The sequence below is a fragment of the Tenrec ecaudatus genome, chromosome 1, assembly GCF_050624435.1.
Source record: "Tenrec ecaudatus isolate mTenEca1 chromosome 1, mTenEca1.hap1, whole genome shotgun sequence".
NCBI classification, from domain to species: Eukaryota; Metazoa; Chordata; class Mammalia; order Afrosoricida; family Tenrecidae; genus Tenrec; species Tenrec ecaudatus.
Window position 1 is genome coordinate 32,340,742 of NC_134530.1, and position 23,867 is coordinate 32,364,608.

Here is a 23,867-nt window from a genome sequence, read left to right on the forward strand (position 1 = left end):
AGTTGAATTTTAAAATAAAGGACAGACTTCCTTCATTACAAAAAAAAAAAGGAGGGGAAAGGGTATTTAATTTTGTTGTTGCATCACATTTGTTTAATAAAAGGAATAGCACAGAAGATTGTTCTTCAAGCCCAACCACACAATTACAGTACCTACTCTCTTTAGATGTGAAATATCTCATGTCCTTCATCAGAATCCTGGGTTTAACCTAAGGTAAAAATCTTAGGAAAATCCAGACTGGCTTGTGAACTGAGCCTGTGCTGTTGTGCTCAAAGCCTATGAGCAGAGACTGGCCTCAGCCTTCCTCACACAAACCAACCACAGGGCTGAGGACTGGATTCTGGGAACAGAACTGGATTGTGAAGATCAGCAGGTGAGGACTAGAAAGTCCTGTGGCTGGGAGGAGGGGCTCATGGAACTGAGCTCAAGCTTGCCTGAGGGAGAAGGGTATGGGAAAAGAGGAAATACAACTTAGTCCACTCAGTATGGGATGGACTCTGGGGGCACTATGGGTTAAGCATCTCCGCAAGGTTCAAGTCCACCAGTTGCTCTGTGGAGAAACGGGAGGCTATCTGTCTGCTCCCATACAGGCGGGCAGTCTTGGGTCTTCAAAACCATCCATCATGAGAGAGATGCGTCAGGACCGACCGGCTGGCAGTGGTTGCTCTGGGGCCAGATCTTCCCCCCAAGGCTTCATCACAACAGCAACCCAGCCAACCAGCCCAACTCAGGGGCCCCTCTTAGATACAGGGGCACACACATCTGCAGACACATCTAAGGCAGGTGGCTTGCCTGGAGGGGCACAGGGAGACCAGGAGATGGACTAGAACACAAAGGAAGTAGCCCCTCTCCCCACACCAAGTTCCTGCAGGCCAGTGTTCTTCAGGTCAGTTCAAAAGTTCAAACAGGGAAGGGCTGAACTCCTCCATGCCTGCTCCCCCACCCCCTGCCCACCCTGAAGCACCGCATTCCTGGTGACCTGTCACCCGAGGTAGGGGAGGACGCACAGCATCTATTTCAGGGACCAGAAAAAATGCTTTGGTCTTTGGGGCTCCATATTATTCCAGGTTGCTTATCTGACATTTAGAAAACATGCACCTTCTACATCACTGTGGATTTGGGCTACAGTTTATAAAAACGAAGGCGTCTTGGTGAAGTAATTAAACTCAGGGTTGTTAAAGAAACATGGGGAGGTCTGATTGTGCCGAGATTACAGCCTTGGAAACCCTCCCGAGCGTTTCCACTCTATCCTGCAGGGTGGCTACGAGTGGGAACTGATTCACTATGACAGTCTTGCTCTTATGAAAACCGCTTGAGACAGAAGTCAGCTGCTCCACCTCGAAGAGGTCCAGGAAGGTAGAGTGAGCATATCCTGTTCTGGAGACAAAATATCAATGTGGACATCCCAGGTGACTATCCTCTGGACAAGAAATGGTTGGACATGATGGTGTTCTTGACCTGCTCTTGAGAAGTCCTTTGTGCACCATGTGGTTAAAGGCCACTCTTGGGCATTAACCACTGCAACAAAAAGCCACACATTACTCTGCATTCTTATTGCTGAGCCTAGATCCCAGAAACAATTCCAGCAAGTCAACACCCTTTTCATTAATTCAAAGCTCTAGAAGCTGCAAAGTTTTCTAGTTGCTGAGAACATAAGCAAGAGAAGTGAAAACTCTTTGCCCTGAGAACAGAAAAGGAATTGCTGTCCTATGGGGTGACCTCAGAGCCTCACTCTGCTGAAGGAGCAGCCAAACTGGGGATAGAAGGCAGGATCTCTCCCAGATTCCCTTCAAGGCCTAGGGTTTACTAGGGTTCTTCCAGCTAGTCCCTTCTCTGACACTTGGCTTTGTGGTTCCTGCCCTCAGGATAAGAGGGACACTAAATGGAAATTTACTATGACAGTGAGCTTCGTTTGGAATCCTGACTTTGGCCCTACACCCTCTGAGCAGCCCACTCCCCAACTTCATTTTTTGTAATCCTAGACAACTTTAGGGGCTTCTAGTCATACATATGTCATCAGGAGAGACCAGTCCCTAGAAAGGACATCATGCTGTGTGAAGTAGAAGGGCCGTGAAAGAGGAAGACTCTTAATGAGATGGCCTGACACAGTGGCTGCAACAATGGGCTCCAACCTACCAACTGTGAGGATGGGCATGGCCGGGCAGCGTTTCTATCTACTGGACACAGGGTCGCTCTGAGTGGGAACTGATTCGTTGGCAATTAACAACCGCAGTTATATACAAAGGAGGCCTGGTTGCACAGCGGTTTACACATGAAGCTGCGAACCACAATGTAAGCAGTTCACACCCAGCAGCCAGAGTGCCATGAGGAAAGGCTGAGGCCATCTGCTCCTATAAAGATGAAGTCTCACAGAACCCAAAGGGGCAGCTCTACTCTGTCCTGTAAGACTGCTGTGTTAGAAACGACTCGGTCGCACTGGCTTTTGATTTTTGGTTTCAGTTATGAACACCGCCTTGTACACTCTTTTTCCTAACCCACAGGGGGTGAATTGTGAGCTCTTTAGAGCCTGCTTCCACGCTAATCAATTTACTCCCACTTTAGTTGTGACTCTTCCTTTCATGGTTTGCACGTTAGAAAATCTAGTGGAAGTAAATTACAACTACGACTTGATTTGCCTCCCCCCCACCCCCACTGTGCGTGAGCTCCAAGTTGAGCAGAGTATCTGGCAATAAATACGAGCTCAGAGATGTACATCCTAGACACAAGGATTCACGAAAATAATACTTTACAAAGGCATATACAGGAGGAGCCCTGGTGGCTGTGATCCACAAGGTGGGCAGCTTGAACCCACCAGTCACTTTAAGGGGGAAAAATGGGGCTTTCTCAGAAACTCACAGGGACAGTGACATAACAACCCTATAGAGTTGTTATGAATCAGTACCGATTTGGTAGCAGTGCATTTGGATTTTTATGGGTTTAGGGCATATACAAAATAGAGATGTCATCAATATTCATAAAAATGAAATATTTCCATTTTGGTGATAGAAAGCTCTGAGAGGTTTTCAAATTTGAGATAAATATTAGTAGATGGGAAATTAGCTAAGAACATCAAACTCTTCAATATTACTAAGTATTTCCACAGGACTTTATTTGTGCATTAAAGTAAAAAAAAAGTCTTTTGATACATCTAATTAGTCAGGGTAACCCTCCAAAAAAAAAAAAAAACAACCTTCCCGTGCTGAGGGAGGCTTGAGTGTAAGGTGAGGACAGGCAATGACAGTGCCGGGGCATGTGTGCCTGATGGCACACTGAAGCCACCAGGCCAGACGTCTTTTGTTGTTCTCATGACTTGATGATGAACCACCCCAGACCTGAGTCCATGAGGCGGCACACTTTGGCCCAGAGATACTGTGGCACCACAGAAAACCTTGCATTTCTCTGAGGATGGATCATGGTTCCTCTTTTTGTGCTCTGAGAATCTTCTAAACCTGTCGGGAGTAGGTCCAAGAAGGGGGTTATAACTCAATCTTTTGAGAGAGATGGGTAGAAAAACTGACCCAAAGCTAAGAAATAGGAGACAGTGAACACAGACTCCTTTCAGGTGTTACTGGGTTCACACAGGTGTTCTGGGGGCAGGTAGTCAGAGGCTGAGGCTGAGGCTCGTTGTCTTGTTATGGCCTGACATACCACCTTGTGGCATTGCCCACGCTAGTTCTGCTGAAATGTCCTTAGGTCAACCTCTGTGTCCCAAGTACTCTAATCAATAGAACCAGATGGTACTCAAAACATCTGAATGAGAAATTCACTTTCCAGATTAGGCTCTGGTTTGGTAATTTGGCAAAATTGGGAGAAGATGGGGAAGAGGGAGAAAGCGATAGGAAGTGAAAGAGGGAGTTAAAAAGACAGATGGAAAGTCAAGCTTTTATCAAATGGGCTTCTTTATCTCAACTACAGAATTAAAAAATGGGGAGAAAAACAACAACTAAAAAGTGCAGTGATTTCCCCCCCATCCCATTTCTACGACTGGAACATAACTTACACATTCATAGATTTGGGATACTCAAAAAGCTGATGTTATAAAACAGTACAGTGCTTAACATATTCAAAAGATCCCTAAATGTGAGCATTTTAAACTACTATTCATTATATGATACTCAAACAAAGAAAACCAAAACTCACTGCCATCGAGTTGATGGCAACTCATAATGACCCTATAGAAAAAGGACTGCCCTGTGGGTTTCTAAGATTGTAACTCTGTTTTGTTTTGTTTCTTAATGTTTGCATCCAGACTGGGACCAACTCTACAGGAAGAGTCATTCTACTCTCATAGGTGCAAAATGCTGCCCAAAGGTACGTGACTACAACACGGAAAGAGCACTTGGAGCCAGACCCCACTGGGCAGCACGTGCCCTTCCAACAGTGTAACACCATCACTAGCATCGTGTTAGCCTGGGTAGCTGACAGCCACTGGGCGAGACTGTAACTCTTTACAGGAGTAGAAAGCCCTATGATAACTGGGGATGGGGAGGGGTGACGGCGGGGGGGGGGGGTGAGGGTGTGTGTGTGAGTGAGAAAGTCCTCAGTGGTGGGAACTGGCTATAAGACTTATTATCTGCCTCACTAGAAAATAACTGCATCACCCTCATATACACGACAGGGTTCTCATCAAGAGAAAGCAAAGAAACTCAATCTGGAAACATTACATATTTTAGGAGTTCTAATTCAAAAGAGCCGAATTGGTGTGAATGGGTGAAAGAAGAATTATATTCACAGAGAAACAAGGCTGGGGATGGTTTATATGCTAACATGGACCTAAAGGCTGAGTGGATTGTATTTTGGGGTGGGCTTTTAATCACGCTGCCTGCGACTCACTGTGCTAATGCCAGATGTCTCCCCAGTGTGGCCAACAAGATCAAACATGTCCAATGCCAGCACCTTCTGCAGCAAGGGCCCGTTTCTCAGTCATTATCTCTGTCCTGTTATCCCCTATAGCTGGCACAGGCCAGAACACCTGTAGCCTCATAGGGGAGAGGCCACAATGTACAGCACAAGCCATTTCAACTTTCATTCTTAGGTAACAGCTAGAGAATGAGAACTTGTACTCTCATTACACATTTCAGCAGAACTAAGAACAAAACTTTGACAATGTACTTGTCAATGGAGAGCAAGCTAATCTGAGGTGACCAGCTGTCCTCCAACTTCAAGTCAACGAACATTATTTTGATGCACAGATCGGGAAGGTCCAAGGTGGTGGACTGGCAACATCTCAATCTTTAATGTCACAACTGATAAACTCCACAACTCCCTCTCAAACATAAAAACTATACCTATTGATAATACATTTTATAAGCAAACCTTTATGATAATGTGGAATGCCCTAGAAGAGTTCAGAAATACTAGGTTAAAAACTGATAGCTTCTTCTTTTTTTTTTTTACAAAGTTATGGTCAGTTTTTATTGGATTTTATCTGATTTTAATATGTTACTTTTTTCACATGCTAATTAACTTTTAGGGTATAGCAAATGGTATTTTCTTGAATACATAAAGTTCTTCACTGAAAAATACTTCGAATGTATGTCATTTTTCAATTGTAATTCCCAAAGAGCATAATCATAATGTCTATGGAATGAATAGGACATTTTCCTAAATTCTGAATGGCAGGAGAAAAGGATGAACGATTGCTAAGGTTCACAGTTTGGGTGACCTAGCAAGCTCACCCAATTAGCAGATTGCAGTTATAGGCGAGACCCAAATGTTTTATGTAAAAATGCTGCAAAATTTAAAAAACATTTTTAATGCTGCAAAATATGAAAAAATTGCTGTGTTCAAGATAAAGGGTGAAAATCTGGTAACAGTATAGACAATTATATTCCAGAAAACAGTTGCAGAAACCAACTTCAATGGTTCAAAATTCAATGAGGTGTGTGTATGGTCCATCTGTATCCAGCTTCAACACCTGCTTGTTTCCGTAAGTGCCGTGTTCCACCACGACCCCAGCTTCTGCACACTTGCTGTTTGTAGCTAGCTCTTGTTCACACAGAGTCAAACTGGGAATACAGTTCTAGCCCCTCTTCTTTTTCAGAGTTAGTGTGATACTGCATGTTTCTTCCTTTCACTTTCCCTCCCAGAGTGGCTTGAGGAACAATAAGAATGTTGCCAGGTAGATCCAAGATAGAGACACGCTTACCATTTTCTGTCTCACTTAATTTCACATTTAGCAGTGTATTAACCATTTTGGGAAGAAGTTCTTTATCAGCTCCCTTGAAAAAGCACACGTAGACCACTAACCCTTTCTGAACCGAGAAAAGGTGGAAGAACCGCTCTCACTGCGCCAGAGCCACATTACCTCCACCCACTGGGCAGCGGCGACTCCGGCCGCTCCCAGCCATGGTTCGAACCTCTGCACAGCAACGAGTCCAGACCCCAAACTGCTAGCTTCTGTCAACAACAAGGAGGAAACAGATCCTGGGGTGTCAAAGCAACAGCAAACTAGCTAAGAGGAAGTACTAAGAGGCGGAAATGGGGGGAAAGTGATGGTGGAGGAGGAAGGTAAAAGGAAACAGCGGAAGGACCTAGGAAGCAAAGCAATGGATAGAGGTATAAGCATAGGTGTATACAGAGTAAATGCATTAAACAACAAAAATCAAGGTATTGGCCTAGGTACATTTATTTATATAGCAATAAATTGAGGTAGTGGACGGACTTTAGAGGCCTGAAGTATATACCTATGCTTATACCTCTACTCATACCTTCCCTCAACACAAGGACACTTTGTTCTAACAAATCGGCATGATGAGATGCTCACCCTCCTGACACAATCGCTGTAAGACTAAACAGGTGGATAAGCAAATGTGGTGAAGAAGGTGGATGGTACCCAACTATAAAAAGATATAGCAAAAAAAAAAAAAAAGATATAGCATCTGGGATCTTAAAGGCTTGAAGTTAAATAAATAGCAATTCAGCAGTGAAGCAACAAGCCCACATGGAAGAAGCACACTACTGGTATGATCATGAGGAGCCATCGGACCAGGTAACAGGCATCAGAAGACACATAAATGAAAACATATTGTTGAGAATGAGAGGAGGGTGGTGGGTGGACCAGAGACTCAAAGCCCATCTGTAGACAATGGAACAATCCCCTCACAGTGGGGCCACAGGGAAGGGATGAGTCAACCAGGGTGCAGTAAAGCATTATTAAACACACAATATTCCTGTGGTTCCTTGAGGCTTCCTCACACCCTCCCCCCCACTATCATAAGCCCAGTGCTGCTTCTCAAGTCAGACTAAACCAGAGCACATACACAGATATAGAGATGGGAGCTCACAATACATGGAATCCAGGAACAGGAGTGGGAATATCGATACCAGAGGGTAGTGGGTAAGTGGGGAGAGGGAGGGAAAAAGGGGGAACTGATGCCAATGATCAACACATAACCATATACCCCTCTCCAGGGGGAAGAACAACAGAAAACATGGGGGAAGGGAGACGGCGGTTCATGTAAGACATGAAAATAATTTATAATCTATCAAGGGAGTATGAGGGAGGAAAAAAAGGAGGAGCTGATGCCAAGGGCTCAACAGAAAGTAAATGTCTAGAAAACAATGAAGGTATACAATGGATGAATATATTGATTGTGAAAAGAGTTGTACAAGCCGCCCATAACATGATTTAAAAAAAAAGAATGAAGGGCAACATATGTACAAACATGCCTGATGTAATCAATGTATGGATTGTAACAAGAGTTGTGAGTGTCCCTATAAAATGATCCTTTAATTAAAAACAAAAAACCCTGCTAGCTTCCATGATGCGGTCTTCAAGTAGAGGAGGTCTGAAAGACTGTCTCAGAATGTATGCCATTAAGAATCACATTTCTGATGCTGAGCTGATGCTGAACAAAATCTATTAGACATTGCAGGGTGTCTCTCCACCACTGTGCTGCATAATCAGGGGTGGGGGGTGGGTGGGTGAAGCCCAGCCTCTCTCTGAGTGAAGTGCATTTTCCTCTGGCTGCTCCACTTCTTCCCCTCAGGACTCAGAGTCAATTCTGCAATGTTCCCCACACCACGGGTAAAGGGAGTATGCTGATGTGCCCAGAAAATTAATGTGCATCTCTAGATGCACTGGGGTCTTAAAGCAACTACATCCTGAATACAGTTAATCAGAAGAGGGAGGGATTCTCTCCTGGGGGCTCAAGCAATCACTTCACCAGCAACTCCCATATGGCAGCAAATAAAGAAGCAAGTGTGCGTGGCTTAAGATAACAGCAGAGATAAGAGGTTGTATAGTGACCCCCGATAAGAGGAAAACTGGCCTGATGAGTATCATTTAAAACGTCTTGTCACAGAGGCTCTGGATCAGGAAGGCTCTGATAACACAGCCAGCTGCTCTGAAGGCATTTTTCAGGTCCCTCTGCCTCTTCCACTGCACCTGAAAGGCTGCTCAGAAAGAACTCAGACACTGCAATTCAGTTCCATGACTTAAATTATAACAAGGGTAGGAATGAGAGTCCCTGCAGAAACCTTTCAAGAAGTAGGTAAAAGAACAAGTGATACCACAAGGAAATGGACAAAAATCTAGAACAGGGTTCCTTCTCAGGACAACTGTTTGCAACAGCCAAAGAGACCAAACAGAGGAAGGAGGGGACTGATCTCGACTGAGATGTTAAGATTAATTACTGTGTGGGTCTTTGTTAGGATCCTGATTCAAGCTAATAACTATTAAAATGAAAGGTAAGGACATTTGGATAAAAGTGATTATGAACCATTGTAACACCAAAGTATGATCAGCAGTAAATTTTGTGGGTATAATGGCAATGTGGGGATTGTGTGTGAGACAGAGGGGTGGGGATGGAGAGGGAGAAAATGAGAGAGAGAAATGGTAGGGTAACTGAAAGATTTTAAATACTTAAACTAAAGTTACAAATAAAAAGGGCTGATGAAGGAAAAGTGGTACGTACAACTTTGACAATTACTGGATATTGTTACTGGGGTTACTGTACTGTTGAGTCCTTAGGTGATAATGAATAATACCAAAAACAGTCAGCACAGTTCCATGTACACAACATTCCAAAATCAATGGGCCAGGCTACTTGAAGTTGTAGGAAGCTCCCCAAGGGCAAGTATACACACACACACACACACACTACACGAAGATGACAAATGGCCGTCAATATGCCAATCATGAGCATATTTCACAATAATAAAGCCACTGTAATCACTTCTACCACAATTTGAAAATATGAACCAAAGGTAGTATCTGACAAGTCTTTGCTCTAACCCACACTCTGCTCTCCAGAGCCTGTTTACTCACTGCCCAAAGGAAACGCAGGAATTCCTGGGTGCACACAAAGGACGCTGAAGAATTTCAGATAATGAAGTACTTCTAGTTCCTGGTGGCAAAACAAAAACCAGTCCCAACAGTCTTAATAAGGTACTTTGTGAGCTTTTATCTCATGAAGAGATATTTCCACACTAAACTAAATTGCTGAAATAAATCAAAGGAATGTAAAGAAACACTGGTTTCTAGCTGGTAAAAAAGGAATTTACCCAAAGGCACAAGTCTGTCCCAGTGGGTGTGAATATCAGTATATTTAATAAAAGATGTGGTGCTTTGGTTAGCTAACTAATCACTCTTTAATAATTACTCATCACTCATCAGAAGAGAAAAAAGACCAAAACTTTGTTAATTACATCCTATGTAAATAAGGGTCCTCTGAGCCTGTTCAGAATTGTGGAAAAGTTTTAAATTCACTAGGTCTCATTAGCTTGTGTATCAGTGTCCCATACAGATGCGAAAGGCACACTCACAGGTTTCCACCTCCACTGGAAAGAGCTTGGAGAAGAGTAAAGGCATAATCCCATTGGCTGCTTCTGTTGTTGTTAAGTGGTCACATCGATTCTGACTCATAGCAACCCTATGGACAAAAGACCAACAAAACACCAACTTCCCTGTCCTCTGCCACCATCACAACTGTGGTTATGTTTGAGCCCACGGTGACAGCCACTGTGTCAACCCATCTCATTGAGGGTCTACCTGTTGGTTTTTTCCTGATAATATACCAAGCATAATGTCCGTTATCCATGGACTAGTCTCTCCTGATAACATACCCAAAGTATGTAAGACCCAGTCTCATAGCCTCACTTATCTTTGGTTGTACTTCCTTCAAGACAAATTCGTTCTTCTCACACGCATGGTACTTTCAATATAGTTTCCACCAACACCATAATTCAAAATCATCAAGTATTCGATAGTCTTCCTTATTCATTGTCCAGCTTTCAAACGCATATGAGGGGAATGAAAACACTACACTTTGATTCAGGTGCATCCCAGACTTCAAAGTGACATCTCTGCTCTCCAATACTTTAAATAGGTCGCTACTCTGTCCCACCACTTATCTGTCCATTTGTCATACTGTGGTGGCTTGTGTGTTGCTGGATCCTATGTCACTGTTCCTTCAAATCCCAGCAGGATCACCCAAGAAAACAGGTTTAGCAGAACTTCCAGAATAAGAACAGATTATGAAGGTGGAATAGACTGCCCCACTTCAGAGGAATTAGCCACTGAAAACCTTTCGGATAGTAAAACATTGCCAGATACTGAAAACCTCATGAATAAATGTGGAATGCTGTCCAAGAGAGTGTTAGAAGATAGCCCCTCCGCTGGAAGCAGAAATGCCTTCTCACGGTGGAGTCGGCCACATGACATGGAAGGAATTAACGCCTGTGAGAGCAGACTCCAGGATCCTCATTTGTTGATGGGTACTCCTCAAATTGAGATGAAACAGTTGCAAACATCTATTGATAATTGGAACTTGGAATGGACTAAATATGAATTTAAGAAACTCAGAACTCATCAAAATGAAACAGAACATATGAAGATCAATATCGTAGGTGCTAGTGAGCTGAAGTGGACTGGTGTTGGTCATTTTGAACTGAGCAGTTGTATGGTTTATTTATATGCTGAAAATGACACAATCAAGAGGAATGGTTCTGCACTCATCATCAAAAATTTCATTTCAAGATCTATCTTAAAGTACAATACAATAGGATAGTATTTATCTACATACAAGGAAATCCAGTCAATATAACTATTATTCAAAACGATGCACCAACCACTAAAGCTGGGTGAAGAAATTGAATAATTTTACCAATATTTTCCATGCAATTGGTCAAATGTGCAATCAAAAGATGCATTGAGAATTTCTGGTGACTGGAATGTAAAAGTAAGAAACAGAGAGAAAAGAATAGTAGTTTGAAAATATAATCTTGTTGATACGAAACAAAGCTGGAGTTTGCAAGTGCACAAGAGTCAAAATATGACCCTGACTATCCCACCTGAATTTCAAGAACATCTTAAGAACAGATATGTGAACTGAAAGTTATGAGAGAAGATATGATGAGCTGTGGGATGATTGATATCAAGACTATCATTCATGAAGAAAGCAAAAGGTCGTTAAAATACAGGAAAGAAAGAAAAGATCTAATTTCTTCCAAGAAGAAACTCTGAAATCTGTTCTTCATCATAGAGCAGCTAAAGCAAATGGAAGAAATGAAGCGGTCAAAGCTGAAAAGCAAATGTCAAAGAGCAGCTCGAGAAGACAAATATTATAATGAAAGGTGTATAGCCCTAGAGCTAAAAAACCAGAAAGGAAGAATGTGTTCAGCAAAGCTGAAAGACCTCCAGGAAAAAAAAAAACCAAACTCAAGCCCCGCGTGGCAATACCGAAAGGCTCTATGGACAAAATGTTGAATGGTGCAGAAAGCATTGAAAGATAATGGTAAGGATACACAAAATCACAGTACCAAAAAGAATTAGTCTACATTCAACCATGTCAGGTGGCAGCATTTGAGCAAGAACTAATGATTCTGAAGGAAGAAGTTCCAGCTGCACTGAAAAGCACACTAGCCAAAAACAAAGCTCCAAGAATTGACGGGATGCCACTTGAAATGTTTCAAAAAGCTGGCTGAGCAGGAAAGCACTCACTGAGCTATGGCAGGAAATTTGAAAGACAGATGACTGGAAGAGATCCATATACATACCCATCTAAATAAAGGTGACCCAATATAACGCTCAAATTACAATCTCATTAATATCTCATGCAAGCAAAATTTTGCTGAAAATCATACAATGGTTGCAGCAGTACACTGACAGGGAGCTGCCAGAGGTCTGGGCAAGATATGGAAGAGGATAGGGAACACGGGATATTATTACTGATGTCAGATGGACCTTAGCTCAAAGCGGAGACTACTAGAGAGATGTTTTCTTGTGTTTTATCATCTATGCCAAGGCATTCGACTGTGAGGATCATAACAAACTATGGCTAACCTTGAGAAGAATGGGAATTCTAGAACACTTCCTGTATGTGGATCAAGAGGTAGTTGTAGGAACACTGCATGGTTTGAAATCAGGAAGGGTGTGTATCAGGGTTGTGTCTTCTCACCATATTTTAGAATCTGTATGCTGAGCAATAATCAAAGAAGCTAGGTTTTATGAATAAGGTGGCATCAGGATTGGGGAAGGTTTATTAACCACTACCTTGATATGCAGATAACACAACCTTGTGTGCTGAAAGCGAGGACTCCAAGCACTTGTTGATGAAGATCAAGGATTGCAGCCTTCAGTATGGATTACAACTCGATGTAAAGAAATCCAAAATCTTCACGACCAATAGGTAACAGCATGATAAATGGAGAAAATATTGAAATGCCAAGGATTTCATTTTGCCTGCATCTACAATCAATGGTCACTGGAAGTGGCAGTCAAGGGATCGAACAACTGCATTACACTGGGTAAATCCATTGTATGAGACAAGACCTCTTTTAAAGTGCTGGAAAACAAGGATGCTACTTTGAGGACTAAGGTGCACCTGAGTCACGCCACGGTGTTTACAATCATCCCACATACAGGTGAAAGTTGGGCACTAACTAAGGAAGACCAATCAAGAACTGATGCGTTCGATTTATGGTGCTGGTGAAGAGCACTCAACGTCCCAAGGACTGCCACAAGAAAAACAGGGGTTTTGCCATAGTAAACATTAAGAATCATTCTGAAGCTAGACTGTGTAGTACTTGGACAAAATAGAATCCAGAAACCGATTTTATGCACTCGAAAGATGCCATTTTATTGGGAGCTCTTACAGATACTATAACAATCCCTAATTTAATCAGATCGAGCATAATTGTACAATTACTGTCACCGTCACTTTCAAAACACTTTCTTTCTTCTTGAACTCTTTGATAACAGCTCCCCTTTATCCCCTCCCCCCCCACCCTAGCCCTCGGGTACGCTTATTCTTTTTTTCTTTTCCTTACTTTTATTGGGGGCTCTTACATCTCTTACCACAATCCATACATTCCTCCAGTTGTCAAGCACATATGCTGCCGCCATCATCATTTTCAAAGCATTCTCTTCCCACTTGAGCTCGATATCAGCTCCCCATTTCTTCCTTCTCCCTCCCCCCTTTATTCTCATATTACAAATATAATCATCATTATTTTTTTTGCCATACCTTATACCATCCATGGTACCCCTTCCCCTACAATTCTGTTTTTCATTCCCCTCAAGTGGAACGAAGTCATCTTTGCTATCAGCTCCCCGCACATCCCCCCTCTTTCCATAGCCCCAGGGAATCATTGCTCCAATTACTATTTCTTTTTCTTTCTTTCTTTTTAAATAGATGAGATTATTTATTCAAGGCTCTATTTTATTTTTGACTGGACTGAGACTGAGAGGTCGAAGCCCTAGGCCAGGACAGCCTCCATCTCTTGGCAATCTGTGCCTGACGTTTTTATTTGGCCTCCTTCATTCTCTTGGCCAAAAGCTTGGCAGACTTGGCGGCCTCCTCCTCGGTTTTCTTGGTGCGTTGCTGCTCCAGGGCAATGCGGAGTCACAAGATGCTGAATCATGGGTTTCTTGCCTTCCTTGTTCAAGGGCTTTCTCACAACATACTGGCGGACATCATCTTCTTTAGAGAGATGGAAGGGTTTGCAGATTCTGCTGGCTCTTTTGGGCCCGAGGCGATGAGGCACAATTGTAACAGTCTGTCCTGGGATCTCTTTCTCCCCTTTCTTTACAATAACCAAGTTGAGGGAGGGAGGGGAAAAAAAAAAAGAGGACCTGATGCAAGGGGCTTAAGTGGAGAGCAAATGCCTTGAGAATGATTGGGGCAGGGAATGTATGGATGTGCTTTATACAATTGATGTATGTATATGTATGGATGGTGATAAGAGTTGTATGAGTCCCTAATAAAATGTAAAAAAAGAAAAGAGGAGAAAAAAATGATTAGGGCAAAGACTGTACAGATGTGCTTTATACAACTGATGTATGTATATGTATGAACTGTGATAAGAATTGTATGAGCCCAATAAATTGTTAAAAAAAGAAATTAACTCAAATGAGAAATATGCCAAAGAATAAAATAATACTATACATAAAAAAAAAACAATAACCAAGTTGAGAACGCTCAGGTTGGCATCCACATTGCAGCCCAGACAGATTTGCACTTCCTCTCCCCAGTTCTCCTTGGTCTGTAACAGGAGTGCCCCTTCCCCAGCAGCAGGCAGATAAGGCACCTTGCTTCATGGGAAAACCTTGCTCGTCATTCCCACCACTGATGCGGACAACAAAGCCCCTTCCATTCATCGCTCAGGGCCTTGGAGGCGCCATTCCCATCTCATAAAAGGTGCAAAGTTTGCGTTCATCGTCCACTTCAATGAGTTTCTGGCAGCCGGTGGCTGGGAAAGGAGATGTTCACTTCAGGATGAAGCAGCCGATCACCTCCACGGCACCACAGAAAAGAACGCTCCCATTACTATTTCTGATGAGTTTATCTATCTTGGATTTCATGCATCGAATGATCTTCATTATACAAAATGAATAGTCACAGATCTAACAAGCTTAATGAGGTAAAACTGGGACCATAATAGTAAGGGGGAGAAATATTAAAGAACTAGAGGATAGATACATGTTTCATCAGGGGTATACTGCACCTTGGATATAGAAAGATGTCAATTTTTTTTATATCACAGGCAATACAAATCAGTGAAGGAAATGGGCTTTTCAACAGGTGGTACTGGGACACCAGGTTATGTGTACAGAAAACATGGATCATACACAATAGGGACTCAAACACAGGGAATTAAAGAACAAAATACACAAACTTTTAAAAATGTCTTTTTGTTATTAGTTGTTATGGAGTTAATACTGACTCATCCAGACCTCGGAATGTACTTCTTAAGATTTTAAGGCTCCCATTTTTCAGAAGCAGATCAGCAGGCCTTCCTTGTGAGGTCTATCTGGCGAGATTGAAAAAGCCAACCTTTGGGCCAGTAATTCAGGAAATGACCATTTACGCCACCCAAGGACTCCATAAAAAAAGGCAATAAATACAGAAGCAAGGCCTGGCAATCTGATTTACTAAAATCACAACCAATGAAAAGCCTATGGGGGTGCAATTCTACCCTGACACACATGGAGTCGTTATGAGTTAGAATCAATTTGACAGGCATGTATTTTTTTTTTTTTTGTCCTTTAAAACCAAGAGGAAAGACTTCTTAAGCAATTTGGGGGAGGGGGGGCTGCAATTTTTTAAATCTCAATTCAAAAAATGGAAAAGCAGATAATTTTAACTATATTAAAATTAAAGACAGTATCTGAACACTACCTTAAAGATGTACTGCATTGAGCAAATCTACTGTACAAGACCACTTTCTAAAGTGTTGCTTTGAGGAAGAAGTAGAGTACACCTAACCCAAGTGTTAGTCTAGGTAAACCAGAGAAACAAATCCACAGAGACTCCCATATGTGTAAGAGAGACTTTTATATATGACTACCCAGTATATACCAACACTTCCCAAATTAATATAAAGGACGAATAGATGGGTTGCTCACGTGGTACAGACCATTTCTATGTAATCATAAACCTCTCTGTAAAAAAGAAAGAAAGAAAAAACCTCTTAAGACAAAAAATATAGCCCTAGACCAGGTGGCTTCACTAGGAAATTCTACTAAATATTGATAGAAGTTCAATTGTTCTGAAACCTTTCCAAAAACATAGATGAGGAAGAAACACTTCCTAAGTCATTCTACAAGGCTATCATCATCCTGAGAGAGCCAAAGACACCACCAAAGAAAGCTACAGACCAATATGCCTAATGTATATAAATGCCAAAGTCCTCCAAAAAAAAGACAAAAAAACCCCCAAAACGAGCAAACTGAATTCCAGAGCATATTAATGGGATTATGCATAATGATCAAGTGAAGTTTATTCTAGGAATGCAAAGGTAGTTCAGCGTTAGGAAACTATGCAATGGTCCATTAGCAGGACAACCAACATAAAGATGGCATCTAACAAAATCTAACACCCTTTGATAAAAATAAGCTAGCAATAGAAGGGTGATTCCTCAAGTGATAATGGGCACATAGGAGACATCCACAGCTAACATTATACTCCAGGCAGAAAGACAGAGCTTGCCCAACAAGTTCAGGAATAAGGCAAATCCAAAGGAGGGAATGGCGTCAGACCTTAAATTACGAACACTCTGATGACAGCGGCACATGTGCAGATGTGCTTGACACACCGGAGGAATGCATGAATTGTGATAAGAGATGTAAGAGCCCCCAATAAAAGTATTTAGAAAAAAAAATTATGAACACCTGGTTAGCAGAAGGCTTTGGAGGGCAGTGGAAGGCCAAAGTCCATTTGCAGGGTCCCTGTAGAATTAAGCCTCTGGTGAATCCCCTCTGACCATAGCCCTAGGATGTGAGTAGTCCTGCTACCATACAGAGAGCACGAGAAAGTCGATTCTAGCAAATGTCATTAGGTTACAATGTTAATACCTTATCATTTGATCTCCCTTTTGACCCATTTTAAAGTTGTTTCAGTTTTTAATATTTTCTACTTTCTTTTAGATTGAGATTTTGTCTAGTGATTGTTGGTTTTATGTTTGTGTTTTATATGATTCCCTGTATATGAAATCTAGGATAGGTGAATCTATATAGAGAGTAAGTGGGTTAATAAGTACCTAGGGACATGGCAGGGGAGGTGCGGGGTAAATGGGGTGCTAACAAAGAATATGAGGAAAAATGTTCTGAAATCGACTGTAGGGATAACTGCACAATTCTGAATATGACTGAACAATTAAATTGCATGATATGTGAAGTACATGCCAATAAAACTAATTTATAAATAAGTAAGATGTTTTTTAAAAAGCAAAACTAAAACAAGCATAGGAATTGAGATACAGCTAGGGACTCCCCTTAAGGATGAGAGAAGTGGAGGAGCCACCAGAGGGGAACACAAATGATCCTACTACTTTTCTCTTTGCAAAACCTCACTGCATATTCCAGATGTAACACCCATAAGCAAAGAATGCTGTCTACAGGTTTCCAAGAGCCCACCGTCATCAAGTCGATTCTGACCCACAGTGATCCTACATAGGGTTTCTGACGTTTTGAAAATCTTTAGGGCAACAGAAGGCTTCATTGTTCTGAGGAGGATGGGTTTGAACCACTGACCTTGCATTTAGTACTCCAATGCTTACCCAATAGCACCACCAGGGTGCCTTAGTGAGGAGCAAATAACAGTAATGATAGCCCCAGCTTTTAAATCCATCTACAATGCAACATCAGCAATCCCAAACCACCAGCCATTCCACGGAGGAAAGGTGAGGCTTTCCACTCCCATCTACTTACAGTTTCAGAAATTTACAGGGACAGTTCTACTCTGTCCTACAAGGTCACTATGAGTTCAAACAGATGGCAGAGGGGTGTCTGACCTTCCTTCACCTCCTTGCTCAAGATCTTGTTCACCCATTTCGAGACCTGTCAAGATTTAGAGCCAAATCAAACTGAACTTCTTTAGTGGTAGTGAAAATATAGCAAGAGTTACGGGCAAGAGAAGTTAGGTGGAAAGGGTTGCAGGTATGCACAGAAAGGGACTATCAGATATCCAATGTGGACCTGTGATCTAAAACAAACCCCCCACCCCTCCACCCCACACACCCAGAGGTTTCTTGCGATTGCTCTGCAGAAGCACGACCAGCAGTAAACACACAAAGTTAACTGCTATCCCTACTCCAGACCACTTTTTGCCTGGAGAAGGCGGTCTTGGCCCTTCATCACCTCCCTCTTGCACCAGGTTGGGGAACTGCTTCTCTGGTGAATGGCAAAGAAACCTGGTTAAAACTTAGTTCAAACCCATAGAAGTATGTGACCTATGAACCTCCCCCCACCCCCATCCCCCCCCCCTTTTTGGGAACAGGCTCTCGCCCTGGCCATTAAGTTATGTCCCTCAATCTGAGCGTCATCAATACAAGAGGCAGTGTTTGGGCCCCCACCTGCCACTACTGATGCAGAATTCAGAGAAGTGGAGCCACTGATTGGCTCTATGAGAGATCAAAACAATTAAGAAGCTAGCAAATTAACACTCACATCCAGATTTCTCCTAATTCCACTTGCCTTGTAAATAATAAAACAAAAAAACTCAATATCTACTAAGTAATCTTTACTTAGTAAATAAAATATTTACTAAACCAAACTATTACAACTGGTTCTGGTTTCTTAGGAAAGTCATCTACTCTTGCAAAAACTAAACGCATTTACCCTTTGACAAAGTTCAGAGGGTTTGGAAAGGAGAAGAGGAAACAGGAATCAAGGAGAAAGGAGGAAGTGATGGTATGCAGAGGGAAATCAATGGATGAATTGAAACAAATGTGTACAAAGTGTTAACTGATGATCTGCTCTGTAATCAGATCTGTAAACTTTTTACCTAATTCACAATGAAAAAAAACAAAACAAGTAACATTTCATAATTAACCTGTTCAAAAATGACCACCAAACTTATTCCCCTCTTAATAAATAGTACTTCTACCTACCTGGAGCACCCATAAACATACGAATCGTCCACTACCCTCTTCCCCAACAGAACCCAACCTAACACCAAATCCCACTGGTTTCACTTCCAGAATATTTCTTAAATATGTCTCTACTCACCCTGCCATCCTCATCCAATCTCTGTCTCATGGTCCACCCCCACCCCAACCGCCCCCTCCAATGGTCTCTCACCTGCTTCTTCCATTCTTGATCCACAACTTTTTCCGTACTGTCTTTAAAAAGTAAATAACAAAAAAAGGCAAACATGACACTACTTCCTTATTTGAAATTCTTTAATGGCTTAAGCCTATTTTTGTAATAAAAACACAGCAAGGTATTCAAGAGAAAATTCTGAAACCAGGCTACTGAGATTAAACTCTGGCTACACTGCTTCAGGATTGACAATGTGGCTGCAACAATGGGCTCAAACACAGAAACAATCGTGAGGGGGGAGCAGGGCTGGTCAGTGTTTGATTTGGCTGGGCACAGGGTGCTATGGGTCAGAACCCACTCGAGGGCACCCAACACCAACACCACTTCCTATTACAAAAGGAAAGTTCAGCTCTTTCGAGTTCAGTTTCCTTAATGTGTAGGACCTATCCCCTTTGTCCTTGGTCACACATTAAATGTGTGATGGCCCTGGCAGCATCACAGACCCTCGGGGCAGGTTTGCTATTACTGTTACTGGAGCCTGCAAGGTCACTTCGACCTAACCAGAACCTATCCATGACTTCCACCTTGCCCCTCCCAGTTCTCCTTCTGCTTGATGCACTCTCGCTACAATCATTTGCTTCAGTCACACCTGAATTCCAACTACTTCTAGAGCCTTTGACCAGGCTGCTCCCTCGGTCTGGCTCACTTTCATAATTCCACCTTCTCTCCTCACTAGAGGAGTGTTTCTCTAAATGAAACATTCGGAGGTACCTTTCTTTTCTTTTTCAGAAAAATTTCTTTTTTAAAAAACCATTTTATTGGGGCTCATATAACTCTTTTTATAATCTGTAAATACATCATTTGTGTCCAGCACATTTGTACATATGTTGCCATCATCATTCTCAAAACACCTGCTTTCTACTTAAGCCCTTGGTATCAGCTCATTTCCCCTCCCTCCCCGCTCCCCTGAACCTTTGATAATTTATAAATAATTATTATTTTATCATATCTTACACCATCCGATGTCTTCCTCACCCAGTTCTCCGCTGGCTGTCCTCCAGGGAGGAGGTTACATGCAGAACTTGTCATCTGTTCCCCCTTTCTCCATCACCTTCCCGATATTGCCACTCTCACCACTGTTCCTGAGGGGCTTGTCTGTCCGGATTCCCCATATTTCCAGTTCCTGTCCGTGCCATGATAGTGGGGGGATGGAAGCATTCAAGAACTAGAGGAAAATTGTATGTTTCATCCTTGCTACACTGAACTCTGACTGGTTCATCACCTCCCCACAGCCCTTCTGCAAGGGGAAGTCCAAATCCCCCCAGATGGGCCCTGGGTCCCCACTCTGCACTCCCCCTCATTCACAATGCTATGATTTTTTTTTTTGAGTCTTTGATGCCTGATACCATCTCACAGGCTGGTGTTCATTTTCCATGTGGGCTTTATTGTTTTTCAGTTAGATGGCCCCTTGTTTTATCTTCTAGCCTATGGAACCCAAGATTCTATATATTTTGACAACTGGGCACCATCAGCTTTCTTCACCGCATTTGCCTATGTACCCGCTTTGTCTTCAGCATACGTGTCAGGGTAGGCTGGTGTGCTTCTTCCTTGTGGGCTTTGTTATTTCTTAGCTAGATGGCCGCCTGATTGTCTTTGAGCCTTTAAGAGCCCTGATGCTATATCATTTGATAGCTGGGCACCATCAGCTTTGTTCATAACTTTTGCTTATGCACCCACTTTGTCCTCAGTGATCTAGTCGGGACAGGCCGGAGTGCTTCTTCCATGTGGGTTTTGTTGTCTCTCAGCTAGATGGCTGCTTGTTTATCTTCAGGTCTGTAAGACTTCAGGTGCTATATCTTTTGGTAGCTGGGCACTATCAGCTTTCTTCACCACATTTGCTTGTGCACCCATTGTCTTCAGCGACTTCAGGTGCTATATCTTTTGGTATCCGGGCACCATCAGCTTTCTTCACCACATTTGCCTGTGCACCCATTGTCATCAGCGATCATGCCAGGCAGGTGAGCATCTCAGACTGCCGAATTGTTAGAACAAAGTGTTCTTGTGTTGAGAGGGAGTACTTGAGCAGGGGCCCACTGTCCATCTGTTTCCTTAATACTAAACCTATAAATATATGTACATAGATCTATTTCCCCCTCATCGTATATAAATATATTTGCATCTTTATATGTCTGTATTTAAATCTCTATGACTACCTTTTGCCTCCGAGTTCTTTCCTCCTTTTTTTTGTACTTTCCTCTTGTCCCACTATCATGTTCTGCCTTCATTTGGGTTTTAGGAATTCCTCTCGGTTACATTGCCTTTGATCCAGCCCTGCCAGACCTCCCACTTCCTCCATGACTCTGATTTTGGATCACTTATTTCCTTGTCCCTAGGCTTTTTAACACCCTCTTCCTTTCCCCCACCACCCCTACCCCCATGTCCCCCGGGAACTGTCATCCCGTTGTTCTCTCTTCTGGCTTGTTTATTCCACCTATCCCTTCCAGGTAAACATGCTATGTACTATAGTGGTACCTTTCTTGAGTACCTCTGTAACCACTTCTCATAACACCCAGTCATTTCCCTTTACAGCATGTTACCAGGACTTATAATTATATACTTATGGCCCTATTCACTTAATCTGTCTTCTTCAAAGATATAAAATTCCATGATCCAGAGAACATGTTTTTGTTTATGTTATATTTCTAGCAACTCACATGATAGTCAGCATTCTGTGTATCTTCAATATATATTGGCAAAGTGAATGAGCACAAGGTACTCTAAATTCAACTTGGGGCAGTAGTGGTTCAGTAGCAGAATTCTTGCCTTCCTTGCTGGAGGATCCAGGTTTGATTCTGCCAATGCACCTCATGTGCAGCTACTGCTTATTTGTCAATAGAGACTTATGTATTGGTAGGCAATTGAATTAACTTTCAGTGGAGCTTCCACACTAAGAAGGAGTAGGAAGAAAGGCCTGGTGGGTGATCTACTTGTGAGAATTAGCCAGTGAAAACCCTATGGACTGAAACATTTGATTCACAGCCAATCATTAGGGTGGCACAGAATTCGGCATTAACTCATTCCCCTGTGCATGGAGTTGCCATGACCAACTCAGGTGGCATTAACAACAATAGCAACTTTATATTTTGAAGCAATAACCTAAAAAATTCCATCTCCAGAAGTTATAAATTAAGCATAATGCCTCATTCGTAGAATATCAAACCCCCCACAGTGGACCTTTAAAGAAACAGAAACCAACAAAATATTATACAACTGAAAAATAATTTTAAAGGCCAAATGTAACCAAGTCCTTTTAGTCTAATATTTTTACCTAACCTGGATACGGAATGTATGCAAAAGCTATGAAAACATTATATTTTCATTCTGCTGTCTCATTCTTCATATCTACATTCCTAAATTCCTGAAAGGATAAAATATTTACTCTTTCCTATTTGCTTTGAACATAACCTATACCTCACCCTTCTAGGAGTTCCGGCAAGGAGTTGTCATTATGGCGTTAACATATTCCTCATGCTCACTGCTAGAGTCCGGATGAGTCACGCCCAGCACTTGTTAAGCCAGTACAACCAAAGCAAATATCTGCGGCAAGATTACGGTAAAAACTTTTCTATCAAGTAGGACATTCATATCTTGTTTGGAAATTACCAACCCAGGAAGGACACTTGTAATAGAATTTCCAATCACTGCTGAAACAGCACAATGACTGACACAAGTCATAGAAGGACACAATTGCAGTAATCATGACTGTGCCACCCCACTGGTCATTTTCAAGGTTTCTACTTTATAGAAAGTGATACATGATTTCTAAACTACATAGAAAACGGTAAAAAGAAAGAAGAAAAACGCCTAGTACTACCTAATGAGTATCTATAGTAAGATAATTTATCATGAAGTTCTGAGGAGTATGTGATGGGTTAGTCTTAGGGAGGAACAAGAAAGTGCTCAATTAGGACTTTTATAGGGACTAGTCCCTAAATTCCCAAATACTCAATCTACTTGAGATACAGCTGTGTATTACTATAAGTTCTTATATGTCCAGATATTTCTGGTTTGTTTGTTAGCATTAAGTTTACCAACTGCCCTCAAACTCATACTTACTGCCATTAAGTCAATTTCAACTCACAGCCACCCTGCAGGACAGACAGACCTGCCCCCGTGGGTTTCCAAGACTGTAAATTAACAGGAGTACAAAGCCTCACTCCTTCCCGGCCCCCCCTCCCCCAGTAGCTGGTGACCTTGAAATTAGCAGTTGAACATGTAACACACACCACACCACCAGGGTTCCACCCAATTGCTTTAAAAGGAACTAAAGATGGTAGCTCTCGGTGAGGATCTCAGCTGTGAGTTCAGTGTGACACACGGGCTCACAGCTGGGGTCACAACAGTTGCATCTTTGGGAATCTTGCGGAGGAGCAACAGCTAGACAGACAGCCAGCAGTACCCCAGGGGATAGCATTTTCTTGTTAAGCCTAAAACCTGAGCAATTCTGGGTGATTACTCCGTTTTCCCAGGTGTTGCTAAATTTTATTTATAAAATAGTTGGTTTCTGACTAGATGTTTTAACAGTATGGAATGTTTGGAAAGTATATTGGACTATTCCCAACAAGTAAGGCATTATCTCTGTTATTAACTTCTGTCAAATAGCATAAACCAGATAAAAACAACCATCTCTACTCCTGAGGTACCAACTAGGTAACTAAACCAGAGGTACAAAAATCAAAGGGAATTTACATCAAACTAATTATGGATTTAGTAGCGTTCTAATATAAAAATCATGAAAACATTTAAAAAATTTAAATTCTTCATTTTCTCTTTGTATAACTTGAAGGGCAATTAGAAAAGTCATGTAACAAGAGCTCAAGCC

The 23,867-nt window shown here is 42.1% G+C and overlaps 1 protein-coding gene and 1 non-coding gene across 9 annotated transcripts in view; both read right to left on the reverse strand.

Moving 5' to 3' along the window:
* RERE (arginine-glutamic acid dipeptide repeats) overlaps window positions 1-23,867 on the reverse strand; it is a 535,168-nt gene that overhangs the window by 27,278 nt on the left and 484,023 nt on the right. The window lies entirely within an intron of this gene.
* LOC142438355 (small nucleolar RNA SNORA74) lies at window positions 4,235-4,433 on the reverse strand. Its single transcript, XR_012782743.1, has one exon. It is a non-coding gene; the product is annotated as a small nucleolar RNA SNORA74 (small nucleolar RNA).